Source organism: Phyllostomus hastatus, unplaced genomic scaffold, assembly GCF_019186645.2.
Source record: "Phyllostomus hastatus isolate PE091 unplaced genomic scaffold, TTU_PhHast_1.1 phas_scaffold_317, whole genome shotgun sequence".
Lineage (NCBI taxonomy): Eukaryota > Metazoa > Chordata > Mammalia > Chiroptera > Phyllostomidae > Phyllostomus > Phyllostomus hastatus.
The window spans coordinates 20,740,639-20,757,008 of NW_025334023.1; positions in this window are offsets into that span (position 1 = coordinate 20,740,639).

Below are 16,370 nucleotides of genomic sequence, written 5' to 3' on the forward strand. Positions count from 1 at the left end.
CGTCAGTGCCACGCGAGGGCGCCGGGGAGTCTGCGGTCGGAGAGATGCACTCAACGCCCCTTTAGCTGCGGTCAGTTGGTCAGCCTGCGGGTGCAGCGACACCACGAATATTAACTCGATGTTTATATTTTTAATCTCGCGATTTTATTACTTTTGACGTTTCCTCCTCTCTCTGCCCCTAACATTCTCCCGAAGGAGACGTGGCAAACCTCGAGCCAAAGAGTTTGAATCTTGGGAAACCCTGTGGAAACGCCCCTGCGTGGGTGGTTTTGCGTCTTTTCACCGCGTCACCTCACAGGTCCAAATACCTCCTGGCCAAATACCTCTGGTTTGGCGCTTCCACTCGACGTAGGTGACTGCCTTTGAGAAGACAGCCTGCTGGCGTTTTTGCTTCAACAAGTAAACAGTTATAACCTAACCGTTTTTTCCTCCCAGCTCGGCCATGTACCATCTGCATTCAACAGCTAGGGCGGAAATGGAAAAAAGCGGAAATGTTGGAAAATAGAACAGCGTCTGGTTAATTTTGAAGGCCTGATTTTATAATCCTTTAGGGGTTATAATTATATCTATTTTGTAATTAACTTGTCTGATATTTTTAAACTTTTGTTTTCAAACTTTTGGTTTTCTGATCTGGAGATATATATGCACTAATGGAAAAGCGCTCTCATTTCAAAGGCTTATTGCTAGCAACATGAACAGGATTTCAAGCCGTGCTTTACTCCCAAATTTTTTCTGAATGTGACTAAAATGGAATATACATATATGTGTGAGTGTATGTAAAAAAATGGTACGTGAACCACAAAGGAGCCCACTTACTGAAGTTTTCAGTAGTTGACTGATAGAAAATTGCAACTAAGAAATCTTGGTGTTGCTAGTCACGGATGTTTCGTCTCTTCCCCTTACCCCGCCCCCCCCCCGCCCCCACCTTCTAGTTGTGCCTGCAATACACTGGCATGCAGTAAATGTTTGCTGAATTGCAGTGAGCAATTTCTTAATTTATGTTTTATGAAGACGCTCTTTGTCAATGAAATCAGATGTGGTCTTCTCTCAGGGGAACTCCAGGGGACAAACATTTCAAAAACTTCCAAATAACAAGACGTTTAGACAGCCGGGAATTCCAGGACCCTGAACCATTTCCCATTTCCTGTCATTTCTGCCTGCCAGTCAGTCACGGAACAGGAGGTCTTCTGTTCCAATGTTAACAGTAAAAAGAAAGTATTTGTAACAGTCTGTGGTAACAGAGACAAGAAATGTTATGGCTCCCAATGACTAAAAACTTGGAAATGTGTACGTGAGTTTTAGTAGTAGTTCAGTATGTAGTTCAAGTCACGATTTCTCGGAAAGTTACAGAACCTTCCTTATATATGTAGGAAAATTTTATAGCAAGAATTGTTCTAAATTCAAGGTAATTTCTCTTTTTCAGTTCTTGTCCTGACCAAAAAAGATAATGAATATATTTCACTGTAGGGGAAAATTCAAATTCACAAACTCAAAAGGCTTAGATATTTCCCCCCAAAAAGTATGTAATAACAATCAGGTATAGTAAATACTATTTTATAACTTTAATTTTGTATAGCCTTGTAGTTTGGTGTTAAATTTATTCTGTTAATTTTTTTCATATTTTCACTGTAGAATTGTTGGTGATTTTTAAAAATAAAGTGTATATTTCTCCTGAGATTATCCTAATATTTTTCAGATTTATGTAGAAAAAATATTTACAGCATTCAAGACAATTTTAAGGAAGAAAATAAGGGTGAAGGGATTTGTCCACCAGACAGTAAGTTGCATAATAAAGCCACAGTAATTAAGACAGTACTATATTAGCAGAAGAATGGGTAGGTAAACAACAGAACAAGATGAGCTCCCCAAAAGATACATATTATGTTGACATATATTTTATATTATATTAAAAGATAAATATAAAAGATATAAATATATCTTTTATAAAATAGAAAATAAATGTATAATAGGATATATCTTTTATAACATATTTATGATTTGTATTAATATAAATATATAGAATATATTATGTATTATATATGAATTTTATATATGACATTGGTATTAGTGAGAAGAGGATTACTCAATGTGTAATGCTGAATAAGTGGTTATTTTCATAGAAAAGTTAGATCTTGACCTAAACTATTAAAAACAATCCTGGTAAAAACCCTAAAAGTGAATAGCTATCATTATGAAACTGGGGATTTAAATGTATGTTGTGAGTTGCAACCTGTCACAGTTATTGTCAGTACTCAAGTTTTTGGTTTTGGTTTTGGTTTTTAATCTTAGGCCAGTAGTAGCTTATTCACATTGGTTTCTGAGTCCTTTGATATGGCCCTAATAGTCTTTGATAGCTTGCCAGGCTGGTTTTATACATTTCTTATCCTATTACCTATAATAAGCCAGTTATTCAGTGTACCCTGGTTCCTTTCATGGGAAATGGTACTTAAAGACAAAAATCTGAATTTTTGTGGTGCTAATTGTAATTGAGTTGTATTGTTTTATAACCTGATCCATGGACAGAGCTGGGTAATATGGTCTTGTTTTGTGTAGCTATATTACAGAACAGACCCAGAGGGAGGGGGTGGTGAACGATTGCTACACTGTTATTGAATGAACCCACCCTGTGCTCCTGGGGTCCCCCACCCCACACTAGGTTCATCTTGCCTGCTGCCAGGGAAAGACATCTTTCAATGTCAGAGATTGGTAAAAAGGAAAGGAATTGTTTATTTAAAGAGCTATACAAACTTAAGAGGAATGACTTAATGCCTTCATTGAGATCCCAAAGTCCTTTAGAATACCCATGAACTCATAGTCCTTCCTTTCCCCTCTGCCCAGTACGGGGTACCGTATGTATCTCAAAGAAAAGAAATAGAAGTCCATGGTTCTTCTCTGCCCAAGCCACATGGTCCCAAAAAGATGCCGCATGGCTGTGGAGGCTGGGTTTAAAGCCCAGCACCAATCTTCCTCTGCCACACTATTTCCAACTCCTCCCACAATTGGCCACAGCTGCCAGCATTCCCATATTTTTCCAGCTTTATTGGAATGCAATAGTAAGTCCGGGCAGGTGTGGCTCTGTGGTGTGGAGCCAATCATCTCCAAGCTCTTACATGGGTTCTGTAACCAGGGGGAGTTGCCTCCCAGTTACATCATAGGTTGAAGTCACTCCCATCCCCCTGGCTCAAAACAAGGCCACAGCTGTTTAACATATTTATGAAACCAGTTAAAGTTTATAAATATGTTAAACAGCCATTGTAGAGGTTATCTACAAAACTGTTGCTATTCAAAACAACTCTCAATGGCCCTGCTCCACTCGTCCCATCCCCCAGCTCAGATGGGTGGGGGTGAGGACATCATATATATATTTTTTTTTCTAATATTTCCTGGACACCGAGTTCTGGATCCCATTACAAATACCTATTTGCTCCCCCGCCTTGGCTACTTCCTGTTACACTATACCGTAATACATTCAACTAGTACCATATGTATTCACCTACTTTCCTAATTGATCAATTTCTTAGTGGTTTCCAATCTTTTGCTATTACAAATAGTGCTGTAATGAATAGTCATGGACATAAATCTTATTTTAGGATATATTCTCAAAAGTTGGATCGTTAGGTCAAATGGTAAATTCCTAAGTAATATTGCTAGATATGGCCAAATATCCCTCCCCCTCCATGGGAATGTCAGCATTTTGCAATCCAGCCAGCAATGTATGTAGATTCTGTTTTGCTGCACAGCTTCATCAGACTTTAGAATTGTTGCCAGTCTGTTACATAAATTATATTTCAGTATAGTTTTTTTTTACATAACCCCAGGAAAAAATAAAAGGTAATTTTTATTTGGAGAAAATAAAACATGCATTTAAGAACAAAGTTTTTGTTGGCTTAGGAGCTGTCAAAATAATGCCCTCACATCTTTCATTCTCAAATGTAGGTCTGTATACATATGTGCAATAGATGTACATGTACATTATTTGTCCACAAAATGCATAATGCTCTGCGTTTAGGCTGTCAATAGGTTGAAATTGATATTAAATGACTGTCCTTACCTGTAGCATGAGAAAAATGAAAACACTTTTACATAAAGACTGGCAAAGAGGGTGGGAGAAAATGCTTTTACCATATTTGCACAGTCTTGTTTTAAAACAGTAAGAAATTTTGTAGGTGGAATATAGTGATAGGGGGTTTTTTCCTCCTCTTTTTCCTTTCTCCCTCCTAAAGAAATGTAGTAAATGTAATCAGAATATTCTTTTTTGACTTTAGTTTTTATTTTTTAGTTATAGTTGATATATTACTTTTAGATGTACAAGCCAGATATTAGACATTGTATAACTAAATGATCATCTTGATAAATCTCACACCCACCTGACAGCATTGTTATCACAGTGTTATTGACTATACTCCCTATGCTGTACTTCACATCCCCATGACTGTTCTGTAACTACCAATTTGTACTTCTATATCCCTTCACCCTTTTCACCCATCCCCCAACATTCCTCCCATCTGTCAGCCATCACAATGTTCTCTATATCTATGTCTGTTTCTTTTCTGCTTGTTCATTTGTTTTTTAGATTCAGTTGTTGATAGGTATGTATTATTGCCATTTTATTATTACATATTTGATCTTTTTTCTCTTCTTAAAGAAGACCTTTTAACATTTCTTGTAATACTTGTTTGGTGGTGATGAACTCCTTTAGCTTTTTCCTGTCTGGGAAGCTCTTTATCCATTCTTCAATTCTAAATGATAACTTTGCTGGGTAGAGGAACCTTGGTTGTAGGTCCTTGCTTTTCATCACTTTGAATATTTCATGTCAATCCCATCTGGTCTGCAAAGTTTCTGTTGAGAAACCAGCTGACAGTCTTATGGGATATCCCTTGTAGGTAACTAATAGCTTTTCTTTTGCTTCTTTTAATGTTCTCTTTTTGTCTTTAACCTTTGGCAGTTTAATTATGACATGTGTTCATGTGGGCTTCTTCAGGTTCATATTATTTGGTACTCTCTGAGCTTCCTGGAATTGTATGTCTAATTTCCTTTTGGTGTATGCGATGACACTTCAACCATGTGAGTCACCCAGTCAGATCAGGGAAATTTTACATCATTACTTTTTTTTACATAGGTTTTCAATTCCTTACTCTCTCTCATCTCCTGGCACCCCTGTAATGCAAATGTTGGTACGCTTGAAGTTATCCCAGAGGCTCTTTATACTATACTCATTTTTTGGATTCTTTTGCCGTTTCGATTGGGAGTTTTCTGCTTCCTTATCTTTGAAATCTCTGATTTCATCCTCTCTTCATCTTCTACACTATTGAATCTTTGCAATGTATTCTTCACTTCAATTAATGTATTCTTCATTTCTGACTGGTTCTTTTTTATGTTTTTTATCTGTTTTTTTGGGTTTCCTATCTCTTTGTTGAAGTTCTCATAAAGTTCATCTACTCTTCCCCTAAGTTCATTGAGCATCCTTATAACCAGTGTTTTGAACTGTGCATCGGATAGATTGCTCCATTTTACTTAGTTCTTTTTCTGGAGTTTTGATATATTCTTTCATATATGTTTCTTTGTCTACTCATCTTTGGCAGCCTCCCTGTGTTTATTTCTATATATTAGGTTGAGCTGCTATGTCTCCCAGCCTGGTAGATTGTCCTTATGTAGTATGTGCCCTGTAGGGCCCAGTGGCACAGCCTCCCCATTCATCCAAGCTGGGCACTCCAGGTGCATCCCCTTCCAATGTGGGCTGTGTATACCCTCATGTTGTACCTGAGCCTTGATTGCTGTTGGCACGTCCATGGAAGGGATTTACCCCCAGGCCAATCAGCTGCAAGTACTGGCTTTGATGACCATGAATTATCAGCTGTACAAGGGCCCACCCCATGGAGCAGGACTTACAATACTTCAGCAAGACTGTGGTGCCCAAAGAGACCACTCCTTGAGTGTATTGCTTGTGGAGATGGTGGGATGGTGCCTTGACATGGTCTGAAGCTGTCCACTGAGTGAGCTGGCTCTGGGGCCTCCCAAGAGGTACAAGCCACCAGCTGTGTTTTGTCCAGGGCCACCTGGCATGAGCTACAAGGCGATCTGCAGATGGGGGCTACTTGTGTTGGGCTTGGAGGTGCCTAGGTGAGGCCAAGCTATGAATTAAAGCCAGCTGCCACTGGTGCTATGCCTGGGGTCACTTAGGGAAAAGTACAGAGCATGCTAAGGCCTGGTGCTGCTTGTTGAAGAGAATTTAGGAAAGTCTGAAACATGAGCCAAGACAGACATTTGTATGGAAAATCCACTGGAAACAGCTTGTGTGGGTCTGCAAGTTGGATGAGGCATTGTCTCAAGGAATCACCAGGGCAGGGTGAACAGTGATTGCCAGGTTAATGGAGACTCAGATATGATGCCTACCAGCTGGCCTTGGGGAGGGAGGGAGGCTCAGCAAAGGAACAATGGCCTATGCAAGCACTTTGGGAGAAAACTGTCTCTACAGCTCTTGTCCTGATGCCGGGCAATTCATTCCCTTCCCATGTATCCCTGATGACTTTCAAGCTGTTGCCCCAGCACTGGAGCTCAGCTAGTGAACCTGAATAAGTCATTGTGTGGGCCTTTTATGAGGAGCACCTGGGACTCCAGAAGCCCTCTCTTACTCACCCACAGTCCCTGCTGGGTTTTACCGCCAGAAGTAATGGGAACCCCTCATCCTGGCACTGGAACCATGGGCTCTGGGGCCTGGTGTGGGGCTGGGACCCCTCGCTCCTCAAGGGGAACCTCCATAACTGAGATATGCCTCCTCATTTTTATCTGCCACATATGCGTGTGGGACCAGACCACTCCAAGTCTCTGCCCCTGCTACCAGTCTCAATATACTAATAGCTTCTTCTTCACATTCTTAGTCGTAGGACTTCTTTTCAGCTAGGTTTCAGGCAATTCTGAATGATTGTTGTTCTCTAGTTTATTTGTAATTTTGATGAGGTTTTGGGAGGATGTGAGTACTGCATTTACCTACGCCGCCTGCTTGCCCAGAAACCCTGATTTCAGTGTAATGTAGTTTATTCTATTATGAATGACATTGAAAATCTTGTCATATGCATCAATTGCATATGTAATGTTTTAGTTGTTTTAAAAAATAAGTATAAATGTTAGGATTGATTATTTGGTATTGTTAAAGAAAAATTATTCTGACACTTGTTAAGGTGTCAGCAAGTAAGGAACAGACAAGACTATTCAGGACTATTGGTCTAAGTATTGTAGTAGGGGAGAGAAATCTGGCTCAACTCTGAATATAGCAGACAAGCAGCAGAATGAAGGGAGTCAGTAGGTGTAAAATTTCTTAGTAGAGACATCAGGTGCAGGGGGATTCTTGCTGAAGATAGGCTGAGGTGTTATACATTAAAGGTAGAGTTTAAGGAATTTGGTCAGATGTCACTGGTGGCAGCATTCCTACTGTGCTATTTATCTTTGTTTACCATGTTTTCCCTGGGAACCTCCCCACACCTTTCTTCCCTTTGTCTTTAGTTGAAGAATGTATTTAATCCTGTGGTTCAGTTCACTCAGGGAATTACTCATTTTTCACTGAGTATCTCCTATGTATACATGAGGTATACATGTTAAACTTACATTTTTTCTCTTGTTAATCTGTGTCTAATTACAGGGATATCAGCCAAGAACTCAGAAGGGTAGAAGGGAAATTATTTTTTTCCTCCCCTACGTCAGTATATACTGTAGAGAAGGAAAAAATCTCTACCTCTGACCATCTTAGGTTCTCCTGCTAGGATGCTGAAAATTAAACTGGCCAACATTAGATTAGCAAGAGAAAAACAAAGAGAAGTTTATTAACAGTGTGGAGAGCAGGACCAATAAAATGGCATTGGTCCAACTAAAATAGCATAAACTATATAAAATAAAGTGGAATCATGTCAACTAAAACGGCTGTCAGTCAGCCATGACACTTTGGTTCAGGAGGAAAATTAGCTAAGTCATAGTAAACACACCTGGCAAGGAGACATATCTGCCCATGTGATCAGAGCAGACACTTCTGGCAAGGAGACACACTTAAGATATCTGCATATCTGCACATGTGGTCAGAGTAGCCATGTCTGCAGAGCAGGACCACCCATAGATAGGCTCCTGGGGAGATTCCACACTTGTCAGCAGGGGTATCAAGCAGAACAGCCATATACCAACGATAGGCTGGGCAAATTCCCCACTTGGCATCAGGGGTGCCAAGACATGTATTGAAAAGACCTAGAAGGGTGCAGTACATGCATCACTCTCAAGGTATAACTGACACAGGCTCCAGACCACTACTGAGATAGCCGAGCTCCACACACCACTGCTGCTCCACGCCACACTGATCTCCCTTGCATCAGCCTCTGGGGGCTCTGCTCTGCTGGACTGAGGACTTCACCTGCCCTGCTGCCCACCTGGCTCTGACACTCTTTCCTTGCAAAATGCTGATGGCTCCCTTGCCCACCAGTCTCAAAGACCTGCAGACTGAAACTGTGGGACTCAGATTCTTTATCCCCCACTGATTGCTGCATGTATGTATTACATTTATCTTAGATTGTTAGAGTGTGAGTAGGACATTTATGTATGTCGATGTTCTACTTTGAATGAACCTGCATTTAATAAAAGTTGAGTGAATAGTGCTGTTACCTTATGTGACTATTGTCTATTCCTTGGCGCCAGGCTGCTCAGCAGGCAGCCAGCCAGCCAGCCAAGCAGTTGCCAGGCTGACTTGTAGGAAAGAGTGTATTATGAACAGACACTTGAGACAAAGAGGTTCATCACACTTGTACAGATGAGAACCCACATTGAGCAGTAACCCGAAGAGGTAGTTAGAATGTGGGTTTAAATACCCAGTAAAGGAAAAGAGGTTTGAAGCCTTAGGAAAGTGACCAGAAAAAGTACTTTAAAATGTAAATTTCCCTTAGAAAACGAAGACTCGTACCCTACCTTTAGAGCTTTTCATGTTAGTTCTGAATGACCTTAAGCTCAGAATCTATATGCCAAAGAGGTACATTTTAAGGTGGCATATTGTTACCCCTCAGTATGCAGATAAAATGTATACTTTCCTGAATTTAAAATTAAACAGAATCCAAACATTAAAAACTTGGAAATTATGGCCACATTACTACTTGCTTCCCCAACTTTTAGTTAGTTACAAGCATTAACTTTCCATATGTTTAAAAAAAATCATGTATTTGTATCGAGACGGATTTTTTTTTCATAAAATCTTTTCATTAGGGTTTTCAGACTAGAAATAATCTGAAAACTTTATTTTACATATGAGGATGTCATGACAGTTTTAAAAGTCTGTATCAGAAGTCACATTTTTTTAAATTTCAGGAATATTTAAAAGCTTAATTAGTGTACTTTGAATTAGCATTTCAGCAGCTCTTTTTTTTTAAGATTTTATTTATTTATTTTTAGAGAGGGAAGGGAGGGAGGGAGGGGGACAGAGAGAGAGAGAGAGAGAGACACATCAATGTGCGGTTGCTGGGGGTTATGGCCTGCAACCGAGGCATGTACCCTGGCTGGGAATCGAACCTGGGACACTTTGGTTCCCAGCCCGTGCTCAATCCACTGAGCTACGCCAGCCAGGGCTCAGCAGCTCTTAATTTAAAAATATTAATGAATTAAAAGGTTGATAAAGATTTATATAAACGGGTTAAAAATGACCCTTATATACAGGGTGGAGCAAAAGTAGGTTTACCAGTGTTCATATGGAAACTAATACAATAATTAATAAATAAATAGTAATATAAGAATAAACTGTGTTTTGTATACTCACAATGGTATACCTACTTTTGCCCTACCCTGTATTGGCTTTATATTGTTTACTTCTCACAGCAGGCTGGAACTATTAGCTCAAAAACTTGCCTGCTCCAAACTCAAATTTTTACACGTCTAATTGCTTTAAATATATCCCAAAATAACCATGTTTTAAACCATTTAGATAGAGCCTACTTGCTTTGCATAGCCAGTATCCACTAAAGATAAACCCTCAGGCTATAAGACCCTAATCTGCTCTTTCCTTTTGGAGCTCTCTGCCTCAAGAGACTCCCCATCTAGCTGTTGTGCAACATCACCTAGACAGTAAGCCACCTTTCTGGTACCCCCATGGGCGGCTGTTATTCAGGTGGTGTTACACCTCCTCTACACTTCTGTGTCTGAAAACTTTCCTGCTGTGAGAGGCTAACCTTTGCTTTTCACTTGTCTAGTACCAACAACATAAAGCTTGGTTGTGTGCTACTGCCACCATGTGCTTTTTTTTTTTTTAAGACCCCAAATCCTCAAACTCAACAAAAGAAAAAGCCTCACTGGAGAAAAATAGTCACAAGAATTCATGCTGGCCAACTCAAGACCAACTCATAGAGGACCTTGTTCTTTCTATATACACTATTTCCTGTCATGGCAGGAAAAGATAAAAGATTTTTGGGTTCCAAAAAGCTGATGCAAGTTCAGGGAAAGCTTTTCCTGTGGTTTTCCAGAAAACAATTGTGGGAGAGACTGACCAGTTGAATCTGTAGTAGAATTATTCAAAAGTCTTATATAAATGCAATAAGTAAATAAATAAGACTTTAGGTAATTTAGAAAATTGAATTCTCACAACTTAGGTAAACTAGATTATATTAAATATTGAAAATATATACTTCTATTTTTAAAAAAATTTTATTGTAGTTTTTCCATTACTATTTAACCTCCTTATACCCCTCTCGCCCCTGTAATCTATGTCCATGAGTCCTTTTTCCTTTTTGCTTGGTGACCTCCACCCCTAACTATTCCCCGCACCACTCCCATAGCTGTCATCCTGCTCGCTTATTTATGAGTCTATCTTTGGCTTGTTCAGTTTGTTCCTTGGATTCCACACATAAGTGAAATCATATGGTATTTGTCTTTCTCTGATGGGCCTGTTTCACTTGGCATAATGTTCTCCAGGTCCATCCATACTGTCAGAAATAGTAAAATTTTCTCCCTTTTACGACCAAGTAGTATTCCATAGTATAAATGTCCCATATTTGTTTTATGCACTCATCTATTGATGAACACATGGGCTGCTTCCATATCTTGGAGATTGTAAATATTGCTGCAATGAACATAGGGGTGACTATCTTATTTTGAATTAGTGTTTTGGGTATTTTTGGATAAATTCCCAAAAGTGAAATTGCTGGATAAAAAGCAGATCCATTTTTAATTTTTTAAAGTATCTTCATAATGTTTTCACAGTGGTGATACCAGTCTGCATTCCCACCAACAGTGCAAAAAATGCCTTCTACTCCACAGCATGGCCAACACTTACCTCTGGTCTTTTTATGGTAATAGCCATGCTAATGGGTATGAGATGACATGTCATTGTTTTTATGATTTGCATTTTTCTAATGATTAGTGCTGTTGAACATCTTTTCATGTACCTAATGGCCATTTGTATATCTTCTTTGGAAAATGTCTCTTCTGGTCCTCTGCCCATTTTTAAATTGGGTTGTTTGGGTTTTTTTGCTATTGAGTTTTAAAAAGATGTTTGCTCAAAATCATTCTAATTTTTGAAGTATATACAACATTTCATAATGTATAAAACTAGGACATTGAGTTTTGGACTTCTAGTCAAGATGGAAGCATAGGTAAACATGCTTCGCCTCCTCATACAACTACAGCAAAAAATTGCAACTAGACTACAAAACAAATATCACCCAGATTCATTAGAAAATCAAGCTGTAATGGAAGTTCAACAGCCAAGGATTTAAAGAAGCCACATTCATCCAGACCAGTCGGAGGGATGGAGAGGCTCTGAGTTTAGGTGTGGCACAGAAAGGTGGTGGAATGGGAAGTTCCACATCATGTGTGGTGGATAAAAATCAGGAGGGATACCACAGGAGCAAGCGATCCCAGCCCCACACCAGACCACCCAGCCTAGAGTTCCAGTGCCAGAAAGGTAAGTCCCCATAATTTCTGGCTGTAAAAACTAGTGGGGGTTGGGTTGGCAGAAGAAACTGCAGGATTCTCAGGAGATTCCTTTTATAAGGCCCACAAAGGTCTTAGAATTTATGCAGATCCACCCCCTCTGGGATTCAACACAAGGGCAACAGCTGGAAGGGCACAAGTGGCATATGGAGAGAAAGTGAAGTGACTGGCAATAGGGCGAGTGCTGGGAGACAGTTTCCACCTGGGCAACTCTCCAGAGGCCAGGCATTGTCCCGTCTTGGAGCTCTCCCCCACACAGATCCACAAAGTGGTGAAATGCATTGCCCTGCCCTGGTGATTACCTATGGCTCCACCCCATATAATTTACAGCTGTACTCTTCTACAATAGACAATATTACTAAGACTGGGAGTCATAGCAGCCCTGCCTAATACACAGAAACAAATACAGGGAGGCTGCCAAAATGAAGAGACAAAGAAATATGGCCCAAATGAAAGAACAGAACAAAAATCCAGAAAAAAGAACTAAACGAAATGGAGATAAGCGACCTATCAGATGGAGAGTTCAAAACACTGGTTATCAGGATGCTCAAAGAACTTATTGGGCACTACAACAGCATGAAAAGAACACAGGCAGAAATGAAGGTTATATTAAGTGAAATAAAGAAAAATCTACAGGGAACCAACAGTGACTGGGAGGAAGCCAAGAATTAAGTCAACAATTTGGGACATAAGGGAAAAAAAGCATTCAATTAGAACAGCAAGAAGAAAAAACAAGCCCTGGCTGGCGTAGCTCAGTGGATTGAGCGTGGGCTGCGAACCACAGTGTCGCAGGTTCAATTCCCAGTCAGGGTACATGCCTGGGTTGCAGGCCATGAGCCCCAGCAACCACACATTGATGTTTCTCTCTCTATCTCCCTCCCTTCCTTCTCTAAAAATAAATAAATAAAATCTTTAAAAAAAAGAAGAAGAAAAAAGAATTAAAAAAGAAGAGGATAGTCTAAGTCAGGGTGTCAAACTCATTTTCACCAGGGGCCACATTAGCCTTGCAGTTGCCTTCAAAGGGCTGAATGTAATTTTAGGATTGTATAAATGTAACTACTCCTTAACAGTTAAGCAAGAGCTCGGCACTGCTGCCAGGTAGAAACAAGGTAGAGATAAAACAAGGTGGAGGGCCGGATTTGGTCTGTAGGCCTTGTGTTTGCCACCTGTGGTCTAAAGAGCCTTGGACATCTCCAAATGAACCAACATCCGAACCATAGGGGTGCCAGAAGGAGAAGAGAAAGAGCAAGAAATTGAAAACTTGTTGGGGAAAAAAACAACAACAGAAAACCTCCCTAATGTGGTGGAGGAAATAGACATACAAGTTTAGGAAGCACAAAGAGTCCCAAACAAGTTGAGCCCAAAGAGGACTACACCAAGACATATCATAATTAAAATGCCAGAGGTTAAGGATAAAGAATCTTAAAAGCAGAAAGAGAAAAGCGAGAGTGACCTACAAAGGAGTTTCCATAAGACTGTTAATTGATTCCACAGAAGAAATTTTGCAGGCAAGAGGTACTCAAAGTAATGAAAAGCCAGGACCTACATCTTAGATTACTCTAACCAGCAAAGCTATCATTTAGAATTGAAGGACAGATAAAGTGCTTCCCAGACAAGGTAATGCTAAAGGAGTTCATCATCACCAAGCCATTATTATATGAAATATTAAAGGGAACTATACAAGAAAAAGATCAAAACTATGAACATTAAAATGGCAATAAATTCATAACTATCAACAACCAAACTAAGAAACAAACTAAGCAAACAAACAGAACATGAATAGAATCATAGATATGGAGATCATTTGGAAGGTCATCAGCTGGGAGGGAGAAGGGAGAGAATGGAAAAAAAAAGGTGCAGGTAATAAGAAGTACAATTGGTAGATACCAAATAGACAGGGGAATGTTAAGAACAGTATAGGAAATGGAGAAGCGAAAGAACTTATATGCATGACCCCTAAGAGAGGGATTGCTGGAGAGAATGGCAGTACTGGGTAGAAGGGGCAAAGGAGGAAAAATTGAGACAACTGTAATAACATAATCAATAAAATACATTTTAAAAATAAAACTAGGGCATTGAGGTGAAACATGTTTTGCTTTCATCTCTGGTGCTTCTCCTTGAGTTATATAGCCTTGAACAAATTATTTAACTTTTTTATGCAAGAAACATACCATATGCATAAATTCTAAGGACAAAGTGAATAAAAATAGTTCCTGTCTAGAAGCTTACAGATTAGGGGAAGAGACCAAGAAATTAATTTCATACAATGTAATAAATACTATCATAAAGTCAAACATGGGGACAATAAAGGGGCATGAGACTTTTAACCTAAACTGGAATGGACAGAGTAGCTTCTTAGAGAGGATAATATTGTATAGTATCTATTACCCTTGTATATACTCTGATGAATCTCTAATGTCTTGAAGTAATAAAATTAAGAGCAATTGTATTTTTCTAGACCAGTGCTGTCCGATAGAAATGTAATGTGATATACATAATTTTGTATTTTTTAGTAATTATTTAAGTAAAAAGAAACAAGTGACATTTTGATAATATATTTATAACCCAACATATCTAAAATAATATCATTTTAACATGTATTGAGGTATTTTATATTCTTCCATATAAGGTCTTTGACATTTATTATGTATTTTACACTTGCCACACATCTCTATTAAGACCAAGCCACATCTTAAGTACTCAGTAGCCTAGCTAGGAACTACTCAATGGCACAGATCTATTTTGGACCAATGGTTTCCAATATTTTCAAGTATGAAGACTTCTTAAATGTTTTGAGGATATCCCCATCACAATTTGACACTTTTAATATTTATTGATTGTTAAATCATATTGAAAAGCTCTATCAATAAATTTAACAATGCTTTCCCATGTATATTTATTTTACATAATGGAGTCTACATATATTTGGAAAGTAGTACAATAGGATATGGTATTACGTCAGACCATATCATAGCATGATATGATATAAGATGCATAAGCTAATTTGAATTAGAATTAGGCCTGACAGAATAGGTAAATCACTATTTTCAGGTATGACTTAAATTCTGTTGTAATCATCTCTATTACTAAGACTAGCAAAGCTTATAGAGCACTTTTTAAGAGGTTCCTTGTAGAGGTGATTTAGATATTACAGTGGCAGGATGATTACCAAGCTAAAGAATTTAGTCCTAAGGTCTTTTTCAGTATGGTGGTGATTAATATTGGTTCTCCTCCCAACTTGTTCACTTACCAGCCCAGACCTTAGGCAATATACTTAACCCCCTGAAGCCTCAGTTTTTTTCATCTTGTTAAAAACCACAAACAGTATCTACTTAATAGTTGAGCATCCTAAGCACCTTATATATATCAACTCTTTAAATCCTCACCACAATCTTATGAGATGTTGCTATGTCATCCTCATTCCACACAGATGCACAGAGTCATTAAATGAGATGTTAAATAATTTGCCCAAGATTACTCCACTGTGATGTGAACCCAAAGCCTGCACTTTTAATCCCTGTGCTGTGCTGCCTGTTTTGAATTGCCGTGAGTCGACAATAAGATAATGTATATAAACATCTAGTACATGCATGTTCAATAAATGTCAGTTTATTATGTTTATTATTATTAAGATTCTAGTGCTCATATTTTGCCTTTTTAAAATGTTCTTTTCTAAATTGAAATACCTTGCCTTATCATTCAGAAAACAGTTCCAAGTCCCACCACTTACATCAGCCTTTTTTTAACTGGGTTGATTTTTCTAAAAATTCATTTTGATATCTAAGTGTGGTTGGCCCATGATACTCTATCAATGATTATACCTTAATACTTTACCAACAGTGGTAATTGAAGAGGAGGAAATCTCTCTCACATTCCACCCCCACTCACAGAAAGTCTCTTATTCTCATTTATTCAATAGGGACCTATTCTATGCCAGGCTCTGTGCTAGGTGCTAGATATTTGTTGGTGGCAAAACAGATGGTTCTCTTTCTCATTTTGACGACAGAATATGACATTAAACAAATATATAAGTACAAAATGTGGTGTTACAAAGAATAAAAACACCATTTGAAAGACAGTCTAAGGGATATAACTTAAGTAGGGGAAGTCAGAGAAAGCCTCTCTTGAGGAAGTACATCTAGGCTAAAGAATGAGACCTGAAAAATGAGTAGGACTTTGCCAGGGAAAGAGTGACTGGAAGAACATTCCAGTCAATGACCCTGAAGCGAAAAGCTAGTCATGTTTAGAAACTGAAGAAAGCCAATGTAGCTGGGAAATAGTGAGCAAGGGTGAAGTGACAGAAAATGAGACTGAATACTATGCAGGGTCATGTCAGAATCTGATAAGGTAAAAGTACATTATGCAATTTGAGAAAGATACCTATTATTTACACAATACAAACTCCAGGAATTAGACCTTGCCTC